At 35.7% G+C, this 18,223-nt stretch overlaps 1 pseudogene across 1 annotated transcript; it reads left to right on the top strand.

Moving 5' to 3' along the window:
* Window positions 1-714: 714 nt before the first annotated feature.
* Window positions 715-1,987, top strand: LOC105531858 (annotated as a pseudogene). Its single transcript, XR_001004876.1, has one exon. The product of XR_001004876.1 is annotated as a eukaryotic translation initiation factor 2 subunit 2 pseudogene (transcript).
* Window positions 1,988-18,223: the final 16,236 nt, after the last annotated feature.

Here is an 18,223-nt window from a genome sequence, read left to right as displayed (position 1 = left end):
GAAAATGTGGCACATATACACCATGGAATACTATGCAGCCATAAAAAAGGATGAGTTCATGTCCTTTGTAGGGACATAGATGCAGCTGGAAACCACCATTCTCAGCAAACTATTGCAAGGACAGAAAACCAAACACCACATGTTCTCACTCATAGATGGGAACGGAACAATGAGAACAATTGGACACAGGAAGGGGAACATCACACACCGGGGCCTGTTGTGGGGTCGGGAGAGCGGGGAGGGATAGCGTTAGGAGATACACCTAATGTAAATGACAAGTTAATGGGTGCAGCACACCAACATGGACATGTATACATATGTAACAAACCTGCACGTTGTGCACATGTACCCTAGAAGATAAAGTATAATTTAAAAAAATAAAAATAGGCATTTCCAAAGCTTGGAGGGGAGGGCGGGGTGTCGTTCCCTTTAGCTGATGCAAGAGCCTAGTGAGGTGGTGGGAGAGGTATCGGCAAGAGCAGCGCTGCTGCCGGGGCCTGGGGCTGACCCATCTGACTTCCCATCCATGCTGAGCCCACTCGAGCCACAGCCATGTCTGGGGACAAGAGAGGGAGTTTTAACATGTTAGCCAGTATGGTCTTGATGTCCTGACCTCGTGATCCACCCGCCTCGGCCTCCCAAAGTACTGGGATTACAGGCGTGAGCCACCGCGCCTGGCCTCCTGCAATTTCTACTCTATCAGGTGTCTGCCCTATGATTTTTTATCTTACTATGAGCAAGAAGAAAAAGAAGAAGAAACCTTTTATGTTAGATGAGGAAGGGGATACCAAACAGAGGAAACCCAGCCTTCAGAAACAAAAGAAGTGGAGCCAGAGCCAACTGAGGACAAAAATTTGGAAGCTGATGAAGAGGACACTAGGAAAAAAGATTCTTCTGATGATCTAGATGACTTGAACTTCTTTAATCAAAAGAAAAAGAAGAAAAAAACTAAAAAGGTATTTAATATTGATGAAGCTGAAGAAGGTGTAAAGGATCTTAAGATTGAAAGTGATGTTCAAGAACCAACTGAACCAGAGGATGCCCTTGACATTATGCTTGGCAATAACAAGAAGAAAAAGAAGAATGTTAAGTTCCCAGATAAGGATGAAATATTAGAGAAAGATGAAGCTCTAGAAGATGAAGACAGCAAAAAAGATGATGGTATCTCATTCAGTAATCAGACAGGCCCTACTTGGGCAGACTCAGAAAGAGACTACACATAGGAGGAGCTGCTGAATCGAGTGTTCAACATCATGAGGGAAAAGAATCCAGATATGGTTACTGGGAAGAAAAGGTAATTTGTCATGAAACCTCCACAGGTTGTCCGAGTAGGAACCAAGAAAACTTCTTTTGTCAATTTTACAGATATCTGTAAACTATTACATCGTCAGCCCAAACATCTCCTCGCATTTTTGTTGGCTGAATTGGGTACAAGTGGTTCTATAGATGATAATAACCAACTTGTAATCAAAGGAAGATTCTAACAGAAACAGAAAATGTCTTGAGAAGATATATCAAGGAATATGTCACTTGTCACACATGCCGATCCCTGGACAGAATCCTACAGTAGGACACGCGACTCTATTTCCTACAGTGCGAAACTTGTCATTCTAGATGTTCTGTTGCCAGTATCAAAACCAGCTTCCAGGCTGCCACGGGCAAGTGAGCACAGCTCCGTGCCATAGCTAAGTAATTTGCTAATCACTGATTTTGCAAAGCATGTTGTGGAGATGTGGCTAGACAGGTTTGCCATCAGAGTGGATATACCGTTGTATTAAAAACAAGATAAAAAAGCTGCCAAGATTTTTGGCGAGTGGTTGGTTGGTCTGAAGTCCTTGCAAGACGCTGATGTTCAAGCTGTTGATATACTCATTGCCTACTTTAACACCTGTCAGAGAAACGTCATATGGGGTAAGGAGGTGCTTTTTAAAAATCATTCATAGACTTCTCTAAAATGCAAGATAAATTAAAGTTATTATAACAGTGATTCTTTCAAAAATAAATAAATAAATAAAAATAAGTTAGTATTTTCCACTAAAAAAAAAAAAAAGGATGGGTTACAAACAGAACCTGTTTCATAAGGCTGCTGTAAGGATTAAATAAGAAAATTATCTAAATCAGAATTCCTGGCACATCCTAAGTGCTCAATAAATATTAGATACTATAATTATCTTTCATAAAAAAAAAAAAATGCCCGTTGGTGTTCTTTGGATCTAATTAGGCCCACACAACACCAAATTCAATCAGTTCATTAAATTTGTTTATTTCAAGTTTTAAAATTGACAGAATATGCCCAAACACAACATTATTAAAAGCTAAACAGTTTAATCATTCATATTCGCCCTGAGGCTACTGTTCTTGACAGTTAGCTATAGTCTACTAGCAAAACAGAAACAAATTCAACCACCGCCATTCATCTTCCCGGAGACTGACAGTAGGGAGAATAGTAAGATTCTCTATTTATTTTATGCACCCATTTTCTTGCTAGCAAACGCAATTTACCTACCCCCAAGTCACTTCTTTCAGTGCCAGGTAGATCCAACTATGAAATATTCACATCACATCGATCTCTCATCAACCTTGAGAACATGTCATCGGTAAATGTTAAGAGATTATTTCTAATATCATCTTCTTTGGGGCATATCACAGATAAGATTCACTCTTTCAGGAATTAGGTCAGTAGATGGTTACTCAAATCCTCTCATTAGAATCTTACTTCCAAATAAATTCAATGCAAAAAATGAACAAACAAAAACTTTTACATTTTTCCAGAGCTTAGACTTAAAATCTTGGAGAATGTATCAATAGCTCTTTTCATAAGCCCATGAGGATTTAACCCTCCTTACATTCTTTATGATTAATACATTTACAGGAGGATTAGGTCTCTAAATGGTTTTTAAATCCCAGAGGAAGGTAAGAAACTCATAAAATAAAATAATAATTCCTGGGTTTTAGTAGACCAAAACATTTAGTCCAAGGAATGATAGCCAAATGATAAAATAATATCCCTGGGCAAATTTCAGTGATTGCATCAGGAGAGGAGCAAAGAATGGTTCAAATATGTGAATGTGTTAAGTTCAATTTCATCTAATTGAGAGATTACTACTTTTTTTTTTTTTTTTTGAGACGGAGTCCCACTCTGTCCCCCTGGCTGCAGTGCAGTGCCACTACGTCGGCTCACTGCAACCTCCGTCTCCTGGGTTCAAGTAATTCTCCTGCTTTCAAGAAATTCTCTTGCTTCAGCTTCCAACACGCCCGGCTAATTTTTGTATTTTTTAGTAAAGACGGGGTTTTGCCATATTGGTCAGGCTGGTCTCAACCTCCTGACCTCAGGTGATCCACCCGCATCGGCCTCCCAAAGTGCTGGGATCACAGGCGTGAGCCACCACGCCCGGCCAAGATTACTACTTTTTGTACCCAGAGAGTCAGGAATTGGTGTGAGCTCCAGTTGAGTTCACTGAGCAGAAGAAGCCATGAAAGGCAAATTATCACTAGAAAAGCCAGTGTAATCAGAGTACTATTCTCATTAAGCACCCTATCACTTTCTGCAGGGACTTCTTCTACAGCTATGTTTAATTCATATATTAAAAGTAACGCCTAGCTAACAAGAGAAGTGATAACTAAAACTATCGTAATTCCCTGTCTTTGTGTATACAATACTGAGACTGAATGGACATAATTCCCCAACTCTATACTAAATAATACTGGGACCAAGAATAAATAACTTGCTGGCTTGCTCCAGGAATACAACACCTGGAGGTTAAGTCTGTTTGCCAATCAATCAGCTAACTCGTCAAAACAGGTTCCTCATCAAGACTTACTTCCAGCCTCTCTTCTCACTATTACCATCAAACTAAAGCTGTTATGTCATAAACTCGACTCAGCCCTAACCAGTTCCAACCCTGCAAGACCTACCTTAAAGTTACCCCTTAAAACCCTATGAATACCCTGCCCTAATTTCCCATGAATCTATCAAGGCAGTATTTTTTCTTGGTGCAGTAAATCTGATAAATTTACCTGTTTTACCAGGGGTCAATAGTCAACAGTAGTTACAGCCTTGATTGGGAACCTACAGTGTGCCAGGTACAATGCTAGGCGCTTTATATACGTTATTTCTAATCTTAGCAACAATTCCTCAAGTTAATGCTTTTTATAATGCACAAAGAAGAAACTGAGACTCAGGAATGTTGGTAAACTGCCCCAACTATACAAATAAGAAGTGGCAGATACAGAGGTCACCTTGAGTCTGTCTGGCTTCAAAAACTTTTGGTAGCTCACAAGTCATTTTAAAAATAAGCACAGAAAGTTACCTCCCCACCTCTTCCTTATCCTAAAATTAATTCCATATGCACCAATGATTAAAATGTAGAAAAATTTGTTATTTCATTCTTCCATTTGATTTTACTTATCTAAAATCATTATTTTATCATTTTAATGGTAACTGCAGACAATGATACATTTTTCACCTATTACAATCTTATTAAATTTAGTACTTTTCAATTTCCCAGGAAAACAAAAACCTTCAGAACTCTTCAACTCCATTTACTTCCTTTCATTTTATGCATTATTACTATGGTCATGAATTTTAATTCTTTAAATAGTTTAAGCTACATAAGATATTACTATTATATATGGTCAACATTTATTTTTATTGACCCACAAATGTAATCTTTTCAGTCATCTTTCTTTTCTAAAATTGTGAGCTTCCATCTGGGATAGTTTTCCTTCTGCTTGAAAAAAAACCTTTTAATGTTTTCTTCACTGTCAGGTGGATGATAACATAGTCCCTTAGTTTTTGTGTTTGAACATTCCTTTATTTTGCCTGAAAGTTGAAGAAAATTTTCATTTAGTGCAAAATTTAAGGTATCTATAGTCTTTCATCAATTTGAAGATATCATTCCGTTGCCTCATTACTTCTGTAGAGAAGTCAGCAGAAATCCAAGTTGGTCTTATTTTTTCTATTTTGAAAAGAAATCTGTCCTTTTCCTGTGGCTCTTTTAAATATCTTCTCTTTGTTTTGAATTTCCAGAAGTTTTACTATTATGTACCTAGCTTTTGTTTACTTTTTATTTTGCTTTGGGTCCAGTTATTGTGGCCTGATATTTTTCTTTGTCATGTGAAAATTCTGACCATTATCTCATTAGTTATTGCTTCTGAACTAGTCTCTCTTCATTCCTTTTAATATTCCAACTGTATATATCATAAGTCTCATATATACTTTTTAATACTTTAAATCCTTTTGTTTCTTTGTTCTTTAACTTAAATATTTTCTTCTGACTTATCTCTCAGTTAACTAGTTTTCTTGTTAGCTGTAAATCTTATATTAAAACCATTAATCGAGTTTGTAATTCCCATTATTGTATGTTTTTAGTTCTAGAATGTCCATTTGATTATTTTTATAGTTTCCAAATTTCTTCTGATAAATATCATTTTCATTCTGTAAACATGTTGCTCATAGTTATTTTAAAGTCCACACCTGTTAACTTTATCATGTAAATCACCTTCTAGTTCAGTTTGTTTCCTTTACATTTTCTTGATTTGGGGGGCAATTCTTCACTCCCTGTATACCTTGTTTTATTGAGTTCTGGAATATATTAAAAATGTGAAGAGAAAATGAGACACTATGAATAGTATCTTCCTCCAAAGAAGATTGCTTTTTTGTTTTGGCAGCTAGGGGAAAGATTGCCTTAATCTAATCAGTGATTGATTTGATTGGTTTCAGGCCTGTGTGGACTAGTCCATGTCAGGCTTATGTTTATTTCCAGCATAGATGCGTTTGGAATCACAAGTAATTTTGGAGGGGTGGTACTGGTGTCCTCTGTTCTTGATAGGCCCTGAAACTCTAATTTTCCTACCTTTATCTCTGAGAGACCGTCAAAAACCCTGTTTACCTTTTTAGCACCCTTATTCAGTATGAACAATCATCTGGAGGGCTGCCATATACTGGGTTTATCTCTTTTGACTTTCAAAAATATTGGTTGCTCTCAGCCTGAGTGTTCCAAGACAACCTACGTAAGCATTTCTATTTAAAAAAGAAAAGAAAAGAAAAAAAACTTCCCAACTTTCTCTTTTTTAAAAAAAGTAAATTTATTCTGGTCTTTTTTTTTCTCATAAAATTAAGACCAGGCTTTTAGTAAGTAAAAAATTATTAAATATTTTTTAAATTAAAATTCTTAAAGGAGCGAAAAAAATGTCTAAAATAACATCTGTGGAGGGCTGTATCTGTTTCCCAGGTAAAACAGGAATCTACTAGCAAGTTTTCTTCTCTTCCTAGTAATAATATACACCCAAGCATGATTGTGACAGCAATTTTTGCAGTCTATGCATCCAATCCAAATAACACATTCATTGATGACAATCCCCTGTCTTTCTCCACCTCCTGTCATGTCTTTAAAACTAGCAACCAAGATGAGTTGCAGGTGTAACAATTAACTGCATCAGAGGACAGGAAGAGGAGAATTTTTTATTTTATTTTATTTTTTTTTGCTGTTATTTTTCAGAACATCTAGCAAATGGACTGGCTTGCCAACACTTTTGTCCTCTCTCTTTTTTGTTCTATTCTATCCCAGGGGAGATTGAGCAATTTATTTGACTGACAAATTTGAGAAGACTCGACTGTGTATGCTCAGATTTGGTCTGTTCTTTGTCATCTGAAAGTCAGCCTTTTCATGAAAAAACACACATTTTTCTCTTGATCCGCCATGATGTAATTCCCATGTAGAGGCTGGACAAGTCTGCTTAGTTCTGGGATTTGGTATTAGGAAGACCATTTGTTTTCCATAGTATGCTATATTCTCCAACTTAAACTTTGTCAGAAGCGAATGTGACATTTCAGCCTTCGTATCTCTCACTCTTATTATTCAATTTGTTCAGAACTTGCAAGGGGAAGATGGATGCTATTTATTATACTTGCTTAAAAACCTTGATATTAAAGAGCACGATTTTGCACATCTGTACCAAACCAGATTATTATTGATGCTTTTTAATTTTAATAATTTTATAGCTGAATAATATCTAGTTATTATAATATACCACTCTTTCATTACTAGTGTTATCTCACATTGTTTTAAATATTTACTAAATACCTTTGGCTACTGATATCATTTTTCCATGTCCTACTGAGGTATGCATATTTTGTTATTGATTTATATGAGTTTTTTATCATTAAAACTGCTGTGGCTGTCAAATATCACTATTGTAATCAAGATTTCGAGATTAACTTGAGAAATGTATAATCAATTTATTTTAACTATTTCAAGGCTACTCACACATTTCAACCATGACTGAGGGATACTGCAATTAGCATTATATTCTTCCTTTTAAGTTAATGCCCTGAGGCTCTACCCTACTGTTCCTTTTCCCTGGTATAAAAGATTGGGCCATGATTCAAAAAGCACTATTGACAATAAATACATTTACTGTAATTCCCAATTATCTTACAGAAAAAAAATACTGGCATGTAAATTTATCCAATCCACAAACCAAAAGCTTGCATGAGAAATGAGGTTTTAGTAATTAGTTTCACTTCTTTCTTTATTCACACTACCAAATTAAATGGTACTTTTTTCTCTTTTTTTTTTTTTTTTTTGAGACGGAGTCTTGCTGTGTCGCCCAGGCTAAAGTGCAGTGGTCCAATCTCGGCTCACTGAACCCTCTGCCTCCCGAGTTCCAGCGATTCTCCTGCCTTAACCTCCTGAGTAGCTGGGATTACAGGCACATGCCACCATGCCCAGCTAATTTTTGTATTTTTAATAGAGATGGGGTTTTGCCATGGTGGTCAGGCTGGTCTCGACCTCCTGACCTCATGTGATCTACCTGCCTCGGCCTCCCAAAGTGCTGGGATTACAGGAGTGAGCCACCGCGCCCAGCACTTTTTAAAAATATATAAAACCCTAACATGGAGCACACTTAAATTGATTAAAATTGCTGATGGAATAGGGAAAATTTTATTTCTAGCTTGTCCTGATTTTATTAGATTGTTAATGTAAATTTTACTGAAGTATAGCACATATACATGTAAGTGAACAAATAAGTGTAAATATCAATGAATTTACATAAAGTGAATAACTAGATCAAAAACAGAACATTTTTCTTCAGTATTAGAAGACCACATATGGCCCCTTTTAGGCATTCTCCCGAAAAGTAATCACAATCCTGATTCCTATTGCAATAGGTTAGTTTTGTCTGTTTTTAGACTTTACATCAATAGAATCAGAGTACTTTTTTTAATCCATCTTCTTTCCCTCAATATTTTGTTTCTTAGTTCATCCATCTTATTAGCATTTCAATGTCAACTGTTGGCTAATTCAGTGTGCTCAAAGCTTCAGTCACATATTTATTTTTCATTATTTTTGTCACATGCATATACCACTGGTTCTTTTATTTGTTTAATATTTCTTTGAAATTATCTATTTTATTAAACATAACCTCATTCTAAACTCTGAAATATATGAATCATTGAGGTTTTTTTGTGCTAGTTTTTTTTATTTTATTTAAAATAAACACTATTAAATTTTTAAAAATTGTACATGGAACGTTTAAAATAATTTCATACCACACTTTGTATTAACATTGTACCAAGAGGTCCAGTTGCAAAAGAGCTTTCAAAAATGACATTTTCTAGAAAATTTACTATATTCCAAGGCTATTCTTTTGCCTGGCTCACAAACTCACAAATTCAGATTCAGTCAGTATCCTCCAATTGTCCAAATCCTACAAAGCTTAATCAAACTGACAAATCTTATAAAACAACTTTAGAAAACCAGAGTCCTAATTTGAGAAAATGCAGTGAAAATTTCAACTGCCAGCCTGCCGGGGAACTCACATCAGTATGACCAGAATACTCTTTCCCTGAAGACTAAGCTATCTCTAAGGCCGACAAATCACCTAAAAGTTATTCCTGAGTGTCAACTAAGAACATGATAGCTTAGTAATGATCTTTAAGCCTTGCTGCCCTGGAAGCAAGCACTCTCGTCTCTCAGAGGTGAGCTGTGAATCACTTCTTTGGACTGTATAAAATTAATTCCATATCTGCTCTCAGCTGCCAATAACACTTCTCTCATTTCCAAGTATAGAGGTGCAGTGAGGGGAGGAATGCCTTGTTATTGATTTCATTCATTTTTGGAAGGGAAACTAATACTCGAAGAAGTTAACTAATTATACTCTAATAAGTGGTGAAGCCATGGTTTTTTCACAGATCTATCTCATTCTGATATGTATAGTTTTTCCATTATATCATATGACTTCACAAACTGGCTAGGCCATCTTCTCCAATCTATTTTGGTTCTCTGGAATTCAGTTTCTAGCTGTAAAAAAAAATGTTAAGGTATATTTTATTTTTCACTTGCAGTAGCACTTTCTAAGAGAGATAAAAACTGAATCTTGAGAAGTTCCAGCTCCAACATGGGCACAGGAGCCCATTACAGCCCATCTCTCCTGCTGCTTACAACTAAAAATTCTTAACAAAACATGTAAAAAAAAACCTGAGCATGCTGAACAATAAGGAAAATTTAGATGGATTAAGGGTGGCTGTCAACATTTAGAGAAGTGACTGATGAGATATGTTTCACTGTTTTCTTTTTTCTTTTTTATAGCTTCACTCTATGAGTGAGTTCCCAGCACAGCTGTGAGATGGTAGCAGCAGCACAGGCAGCTAATACTTTAATTACAACAAACAAACAAACAAACTTGGTTCGGCCAGAAAAACCATGTAAACGAGACTTTGATGGCTAGAGAATGAGTGGAGGGTCCCAGGGTGAAGAAAGTCAGAAGGGATGTATGGCTCCTAATTGTATAAACAAACCTGCTAAAGTCTTCAGACTCACTCTTGAGCTGTGCATGCACAGATCAGATGCAAACTAGCATTACAAAGCTTAAATATTGGGACTGGAATTTGAATCACCTTCCACAAAAGACAAGTCAGAACTTCCAGTCTGAATCTCATCAGGTTGATTGTCTGCTAAAGGAAAAACATCACCACTCCCCAGATTATAACAGGACCAGAGTCTAAATATTATAGCATTCAAAATGTCCAGGATACAATGAAAAATTATACAATATACTACGAAGCACCAAAAAGTGACTGATTTAAAAGAGAAAAAACAATAAACAGATGCCAGCCCCTAAAAAAACCCAGATGTTAAAATTATTAAAGCTACTATTATATCTATGCCCTATGACATAAACAAAAACAAATAAAATAAATAGAAAAAAAAAAGGGAAGATTTTAGACTAGAAAATGTAATCACTGAATTTTGTCTTTAAATTACTGATGAGCTTAAGAATATATAGAAAAAAGAGTCAGTGAACTTTCAGACAGATCAATAAAATTATCCAATTTTAAAAGCAGAAAATTAAAATAAACGGAGCCACAAAGACCAATGAGACAATATTAAAACATCTAATACATGTGTTCTTAGAATCTTAGGAGGAAAAACATTGTGGAAAAAAAATATTTGAAGAGATAGTGACCAAAAATTTGCCAAATTTAGTGAAAGATATAAATTTAGAGATTTGAAGCTCTGTGATCCTAACTCGGATAAACCAAACAAAACAACACATAGACAAATCATAGTCAAACTGCTGTAAAGCACAAAATAAATATTAAAAGTGTTTTGAAGGCAGCTATAGAAAAATAATATATTACATTCAGGAAAACAATTACTTACGTGTCTATGGATTTCTTATCAGAAAACATGGCAGCAAGATCACAGCAGAATATCTTTGAAGTGCTGAAAGAAAGAACCTTCAATTTAGAAACCTATATCTAGTGAAAACATCTTTCAGTAGTGAAGTAAAAGATAATCTCAGATACAAAAAAAAAAAAAAAACTAAGGGAATTTGTTACCACCAAAGTTGCTTAAATTAAAATGCTAAAGAAAGTTCTTTAGGCTGAAAAGAAATACTATCCAAGGGAAACTTTGGTCTTCAGGAATAAAGGAAAAGCAATATAAATTACAAATATCTGGGTAAACATAAAAATATAAAACATATGAAACATATATAACTGTTGAAAGTAAAAATTATAGCATTGTCTAATAGGTGTTTCAATGCATATGATAATTATAACAAAGATCAAGAACCTATATGATTGTAATGTGTCTACATTTTACTTGAAGTAGTACAATACTAACTGTAAGTAGACCCTGAAGTGTTAGATACATACACAGTATCCCTTTAAAATACACATGGAGGAGCCAAAAATGTAAAAATAAAATATAATACTAAAAATTATTCAAATAACCTAAATAAAGGTAAGAAAGAGATAGAAGAATAAGAATCAATAGTAAAAGGAAAAAATAATAAAATAGTTCTAAATCCAACACAATCATTTGATGAAATGTAAGTTATGTAAAAAGACCAATTAAAAAGCAGAAGTTATCAAATTGGATAAATAATGAATATCTATGCACTGTCTATAAGAAATCCACTTTAAATAAGAAAATATAAATGGATTCAAGGTAAAATATGAAAAAGGATATAGAATGCACATACTAATCAAAAGAAAACTGGAGTGGCTTTTTAAAGATGAATTATGTGCTGTTTGGTTTTTTTGTCAGTGAATGGAACTGTTTAATAGAGGGAGAACTCTGTAAGCAAGTGTTGAGAACATTCTATTGAAAAATATGTTTTAGCTTTGTACATAGGGCTTACCAGGATGGGTTTACATGTACATGTTCAAAAGTTAAATCAAAGTACACTTCTTTAATGGTGCATTTTGTGCTGCTTTGCTTCAGTTAATGGAAGTGTCTAAAACACAGAGAACCCTACAATCCAGTAATATAAAAACGTCAAACAAAATAAACTTCAGACCTCAAAGTAGACTTCAAAACAATCAATATAATGAGGGATTAAAAATAATTAAACAAGAATAATTAAAAGACTAAATCTGTAAGCACTTCAGAAAACTTCAAAATATTGAATCAGAAACTGACAGAAGTAAAAGGTAAAATAGATCAGTCTATAATAATAGTTGCAGATTTCAACATTCTTCTCTCAGCATTCAATATAACTTATAGACAAAAAATCAGTAAGGATAATAGAGGACTTGGGCAACATTAGCAACCAACTTAATTAGTATTTATATAACATTCTACCCAAAAAATGCAAAATATACATTCTTTTCCAGTGCATACAAAGCAATAATCAATATAGACAGAATTCTAGACCAGAATAAAAACTATAACAAATTTAAAAGAATAAAAATTAGACAAAGTATGCCTTTTTAATCCTAACAGAATTAAAGTAGAAATCAACCACACAAATATATTAGAAAAATCCCAAATGTTTGGAAATTAAATAACTGTAAATAACACATGGCATAAACTGGAATTCACGTGGAAAATCAGAGAATATTTCTAATTGAAAGAAAATAAAAATATTACATATTAAATTTGTAGGGTATAGCTTTACAAAGTGCTTACATGAAAATTTATCTAATTTTAAATTAATTATCAAACCAATAATTTAAATTTCCACCTTAGCAAATTAGTAAGAGAGCAAACTAAACCCAGAGCAAACAGAAAAAAGAAATCATACAGATAAGAGTAGAATGCATAAAATTGAAAACAGAAAATCAATAGAATACATCAATGAAAGCAAAATCTGTTTCTTTGGAAGGATAAATAAAATTTAATAGTCCTGTAAACAGACTTACCAAGAAAAAATAAAAGAATTTAAGAGGATACATCACTACTGACGCTACAAAAAGTAAAAAGTACTGACCCTGCAGACAGTAAAAAATAATGAAATATTACAAAATACTTTATGTCCATTAATTTAAAATTGGAAGTGAATAATCAGAATATTCCTAAATATTTTAAAGAAATTGAATTCATAGTTAAAACCATTCTACAAAGACAACTCTAGTTCCTTCTGTAAATTCTACCATATGTTGGAAAAAAGTACCAATTCTATACAAATCCCTCCTAAAAGTAGAAACAAACAATTCTCAACTCTTTTTTATAATACTCTGATCATCTTGATACCAAATCTTGACAAGGTAATTATAAAATAACAGAAAAAAACCTACAAATGTTGTAAATCAAATCCAGTAATATGAAAAAAATCAACTGGTGTTTATCTCATGAGTGCAGGCTTTTAAAATATTTTAAAACCAGTAAGAATGAATTAAGTCTTTAAAAAGAAACCCTGACAGTATTCCGTGCTGGTGGGAAGGCAAACTAACCAGAACTTGCTTATGTTACTGAAAAGAATACAAGATGGTACTACTATTTTGGAAAATAGTTTCACAGTTTCTTATAAAGTTAAATATACTTTTGTGTAACCCAGCAATTCTATTTCTTAGTACTCAAAAGATATAAAAAGTTATGTTCACATAAAAAATATAGAAGTTTGTAGCAACTTTATTAATAATCTATGAAAACTGAACACAACTCAAATGTCCAACAACTTGTGAATAAATAAGCTAACTATGATCCATTCATACAAAAAAATACCAGTTAGCAATAATTTTTAAAAAACTACTTATGGCCGGGCGCGGGGGCTCACACCTGTAATCCCAGCACTTTGGGAGGCCGAGGTGGGCAGATCACGAGGTCAGGAGATGAGACCAGACTGGCTAACACGGTGAAACCCCGTCTCTACTAAAAATACAAAAAAAATTAGCCGGGCGCGGTGGCGGGCGCTGGTAGTCTCAGCTACTCCGGAGGCTGAGGCAGGAGAATGGCGGGAACTCGGGAGGCGGAGCCTGCAGTGAGCCGAGATCGCGCCACTGCACTCCAGCCTGAGCGACACAGGGAGACTCCGTCTCAAAAAAAAAAAAAAAAACACTACTTTTACGTGTAGCAATATGAATGAATACCATATACATGATTCCATTTGTATAAAATTCTTGAGGAGTCAATATTGCAGGAGTAGAAAATAGATCAGTGGTTGACAAAGTCTGGGGTGAAGGCAGGAGTTGATTACAAAGAGATTTAAGGGGAATTGGGGAGATAGGTGGGCAGTGGAACTGTTCATTTTGATTATGGCAGTTGCTGTAAATTTTTGTGAAAACTCATAGAAATATACTCCAAAAAGAATGGATTATTGCATGTAAATTATAGCTAAATTTAAACAATATATAGTAAATGAGTTATAATGAGTGGGTTTATATTTGAATGTGATCATATAAGAAAAAGACAGTCATAAAATCAAATATTAGAATTTAAGTGTTGCTCATGACAGGGGAGATTTAACCAACGAACTTTGACTATTCTCGACATAAAGTATTCAAATTTTCTACCTTGGTCATTTAACTCTGGCATGAGGCCAGGTATGACCCTGTGATGCTGTTGTCAGCTAATGACTTTTTTCTGCAATATTTATTTCATTTTCTGGACAAAACAAAATAAGTGACTAGAAGGAGATATAAAAGTAAAAGAAGGAAAGAAAAGGAGAAAAAGGGAAAGAAGGGAATACTATATGTAACTTTATACAAATAAATTTGACAGCTCTGATGAAATGGGCATATTTCTTGAAAATTACAAATTATCACAACAAGAGAACCCAAAAAATAAAGATTTTATATTCACTGAAGAAACTGAACTTTTTACTGAAAAAAATTTATCTTTACCATGCACATACACACGCAAACCAAAAGCAAACTTCCAGGCACAAATGGTTTCACTGGGGAACTCTGCCAAACATTCAAGGTAGAAATGATACCAATACGACACAAATTACTTTTTAAAATAGAGAAGCATTTGGCATAACCTCATTGCCAAAACCTGACAGACTTCACTAAGAAAATAATCTGAAGATAAGCATCCCTCATAAACATGGGCACAAAAATTTTTTAACAAAATAGTAGTATACATTGAACCCAATAAGGCATAAAACTTATTACACATTATGACCAAGTAGCATTTGCCCCAGGAGCGCAAGGTTGGTTTAACGAATGAAAATCAAGTAATGTAAAGTACCATGTTACTATAATAAAAGAGAATAACTAATCTTTTAATGGATGTAGGAAAGATGTTTGAAGAAATTCAATATCCATAATTAAAGCAGCAGGCATAAAATATAAGATGATGTTCTGAAAATACACAAAGAACCATAAAAATATATGTTCCTATTATTACTGAGTATAGGCTGAGTATGTTGAGTGGGAATTCTTTAATCAATATTAACCTTTAACTGGAGCAGATTTTGCACTGGTTCTGTCTCGTAAATATGCTAGCCAAGAGGGAATCTGCATTTAATTCAAAGAAATTTGTCTTTGTGTGTTTGTTAGTTTTTTATAGGTAATGACAGAGAGCTGACACTGCACTTGAAGAAAAACATTCTAGCAGCAAAGATATTGTTTAATGCCCAAATTATTAAGATTATTCTTTCTCTCTCAAGAAAAAAAAAACATTAATAACAACTACTTCACGGGAAATAAACATACCATGAAATGAGACAGAACCGTTCACCCCCTTGGAAAGGGGGCTGAAGCCAGGAAGCCAAGTAATCTCGCTCAGCGGGTCCTACTCCCATGGAGCCCAGAAAGCTAAGAACAACTAGCTTGAAATTCTCGCTGCAAGCACAGCAGTTTGAAGTTGACCTGGGATGATTAAGCTTCGTGGAGGGAGGGGTGTCTGCCATTACTGAGGCTTTAATAGGGGTATTTCCCCTAACAGTGCTAAGGAGACTGGGAGGTCTGGGCTGAGCACAGCAAACCATCTGTGGCCAGACGGCTCCTCTAGATTTCTCCTCTCCAGACAGGGTATCTCTGAAGGAGGGGTAACAGCTCCAGTCAGGGGCATACAGACAAAACCCCCATCTCCCTGGGACAGAGCACCTGGAGGAAGGGCTGGCTGTTTACGCAGCTTCAGTGGATTTTCATTCCTGTCTGCCAGCTCTGAAGAGAGCAGCTGATCCTGACAAGAGGGATTCAACCAGCACAGCTCACCAGCTCTGCTAAGGGACAGACTGCCTTCTCAAGTAGATCCCTGACCCCTGTGGCTCCTGAATGGAAGAGACCTCCCAACAGGGGTCAACAGACACCTCATACTGGAGAGCTCCAGCTGGCATCAGGAAGGAGTAGCAGCAATCCTTGCTGTTCTGCAGCTTCTGCTTGTGATACCCAGGCGAACAGGGTCTGGAGTGGACCTCCAGCAAACTGCAGCAGACGTGCAGAAGAGGGACCTGACTGTTAGAAGAAAAACAAACAAACAGAAAGCAACAATATCAACATCAACATAGAGGACCCCCACACAAAAACCCCATCCAAAGGTCATCAGCCTCAAAGATCAAAGGTAGATAAATTCACGAAGATGAGGAAAAACAGCACAAAAAGCTAAAAATTCCAAAACCCAGAATGCCTCCTCTCCTCCAATTGATTGCAACTCCTCTCCAGCAAGGGCACAAAAATGGATGGAGGATGAGATTAATGAATTGACAGAAGTAGGCTTCAGAAGGTGGGTAATAACAAACTCCTCTGAGCTAAAGAAATATATTCTAACCCAATGCAAGGAAGTTCAGAACCTCGATAAAAGGTTATGAGGGGGCCAGGTCCGGTGGCTGACACCTGTAATCACAGCACTCTGGGAGGCCAAGGTGGACAGATCATGAGGTCAAGAGATTGAGACCATCATGGGCAACATGGTGAAACCCTGTCTCTACTAAAAATACAAAAATTAGCTGAATGTGGTAGTGCACACCTGTAGTCCCAGCTACTCAGGAAGCTAAGGCAGAAGAATCACTTGAACCTGGGAGGCACAGTTGCAGTGAGCTGAGATCACGCAACTGCACTCTAGCCTGGCAACAGAGTGAGACTATATCTCAAAAAATAAATAAATAAATAAAAATGGTTACAGGAACTGCTACCTAGAATAACCAGTTTAGAGAGGAACATAAATGACCTGATGGAGCTGAAAAACACAACACAAGAACTTCATGAAGCATACACAAGTATCAATAGCTGAATCAATCAAGCAGAAGAAAGGATATCAGAGATTGAAGATGAACTTAAAATAAGGCATGAAGACAAGATTAGAGAAAAAAAGAATGAAAAGGAATGGACCAAGCCTCCAAGATATGTGGGACTATGTGAAGACACCCAATCTACAATTGATTGGTGTGCCTGAACGTGATATGGGGAATGGAACCAAGTTGGAAAAAACATTTCAAGATATTATCCAGGAGAACTTCCACAACCTAGCAAGTCAGGCCAACATTCAAATTCAGGAAATACAGAGAGCATCACTAAGATACTTCTTGAGAACAAGAACCCCAAGACACATAATTGTCAGATTCTCCAAGGTAGAAACAAAGGAAAAAATGTTAAGGGCAGCCAGAGAGAAATGGCAGGTTACCTACAAAGGGAAGTCCATCAGACTAACGTGGATCTCTCTGCAGAAACCCTACAAGCCAGAAAAGAGTGGGGGCCAATATTCAACATTCTTAAAGGAAGGAAATTTCAACCTAGAATTTCATATCCAGCCATACTAAGCTTCATAAGTGAAGGAGAAATAAAATCCTTTACAGATAATCAAATGCTGAGGGATTTTGTCACCACCAGGCCTGCCTTACAAGAGCTCCTGAAGGAAGCTCTTATAATATGGAAAGAAAAAAACAATACCAGCCACTGCAAAAACACACCAAAATATAAAGACCAATGATACTGTGAAGAAACTGCATCAAGTAATGTGCAAAATAACCAGCTAGCATCATGATGACAGGAACAAATTCACACATAACAATATTAACCTTAAAGGTACATGGGCTAAATTCCCCAACTAAAGGACACAGACTGGCAAATTGGATAAAGAGTCAAGACCCACCAGTGTTCTGTATTCAGGAGACCCATCTCACAGGCAAAGACACACATAGGCTCAAAATAAAGGGATGGAGAATATTTACCAAGCAAATGAAAAGAAAACAAAAAAAGCAGGGATTGCAGTGTTAGTCTCTGATAAAACAGATTTTAAACTAACAAAGATCAAAAAAGAGAAAGAATGGCATCACATAATGGTAAAGGGATGAATGCAACAAGAAGAGCTAATTATCCTAAATACATAATGCACCTAACATAGGAGCACCCAGATTCGTAAAATAAGTTCTTAGTGACCTACAATGAAACTTAGACTCCCACACAACAATAGTGGAAGACTTTAACACCCCACTGTCAATATTAGATCAATGAAACAAAATTAAGGAGGATATTCAGGACTTGAACTCAGCTCTGGACTAAGAGGACGTAATACACATCTACAGAACTCTCCACCCCAAATTAACA

Source organism: Mandrillus leucophaeus, unplaced genomic scaffold (assembly GCF_000951045.1).
Source record: "Mandrillus leucophaeus isolate KB7577 unplaced genomic scaffold, Mleu.le_1.0 Scaffold915, whole genome shotgun sequence".
In the NCBI taxonomy this organism is placed as follows: domain Eukaryota; kingdom Metazoa; phylum Chordata; class Mammalia; order Primates; family Cercopithecidae; genus Mandrillus; species Mandrillus leucophaeus.
The sequence above is the reverse complement of the archived record's forward strand: the minus strand, read 5'-3'. Positions and strand labels throughout refer to the sequence as shown.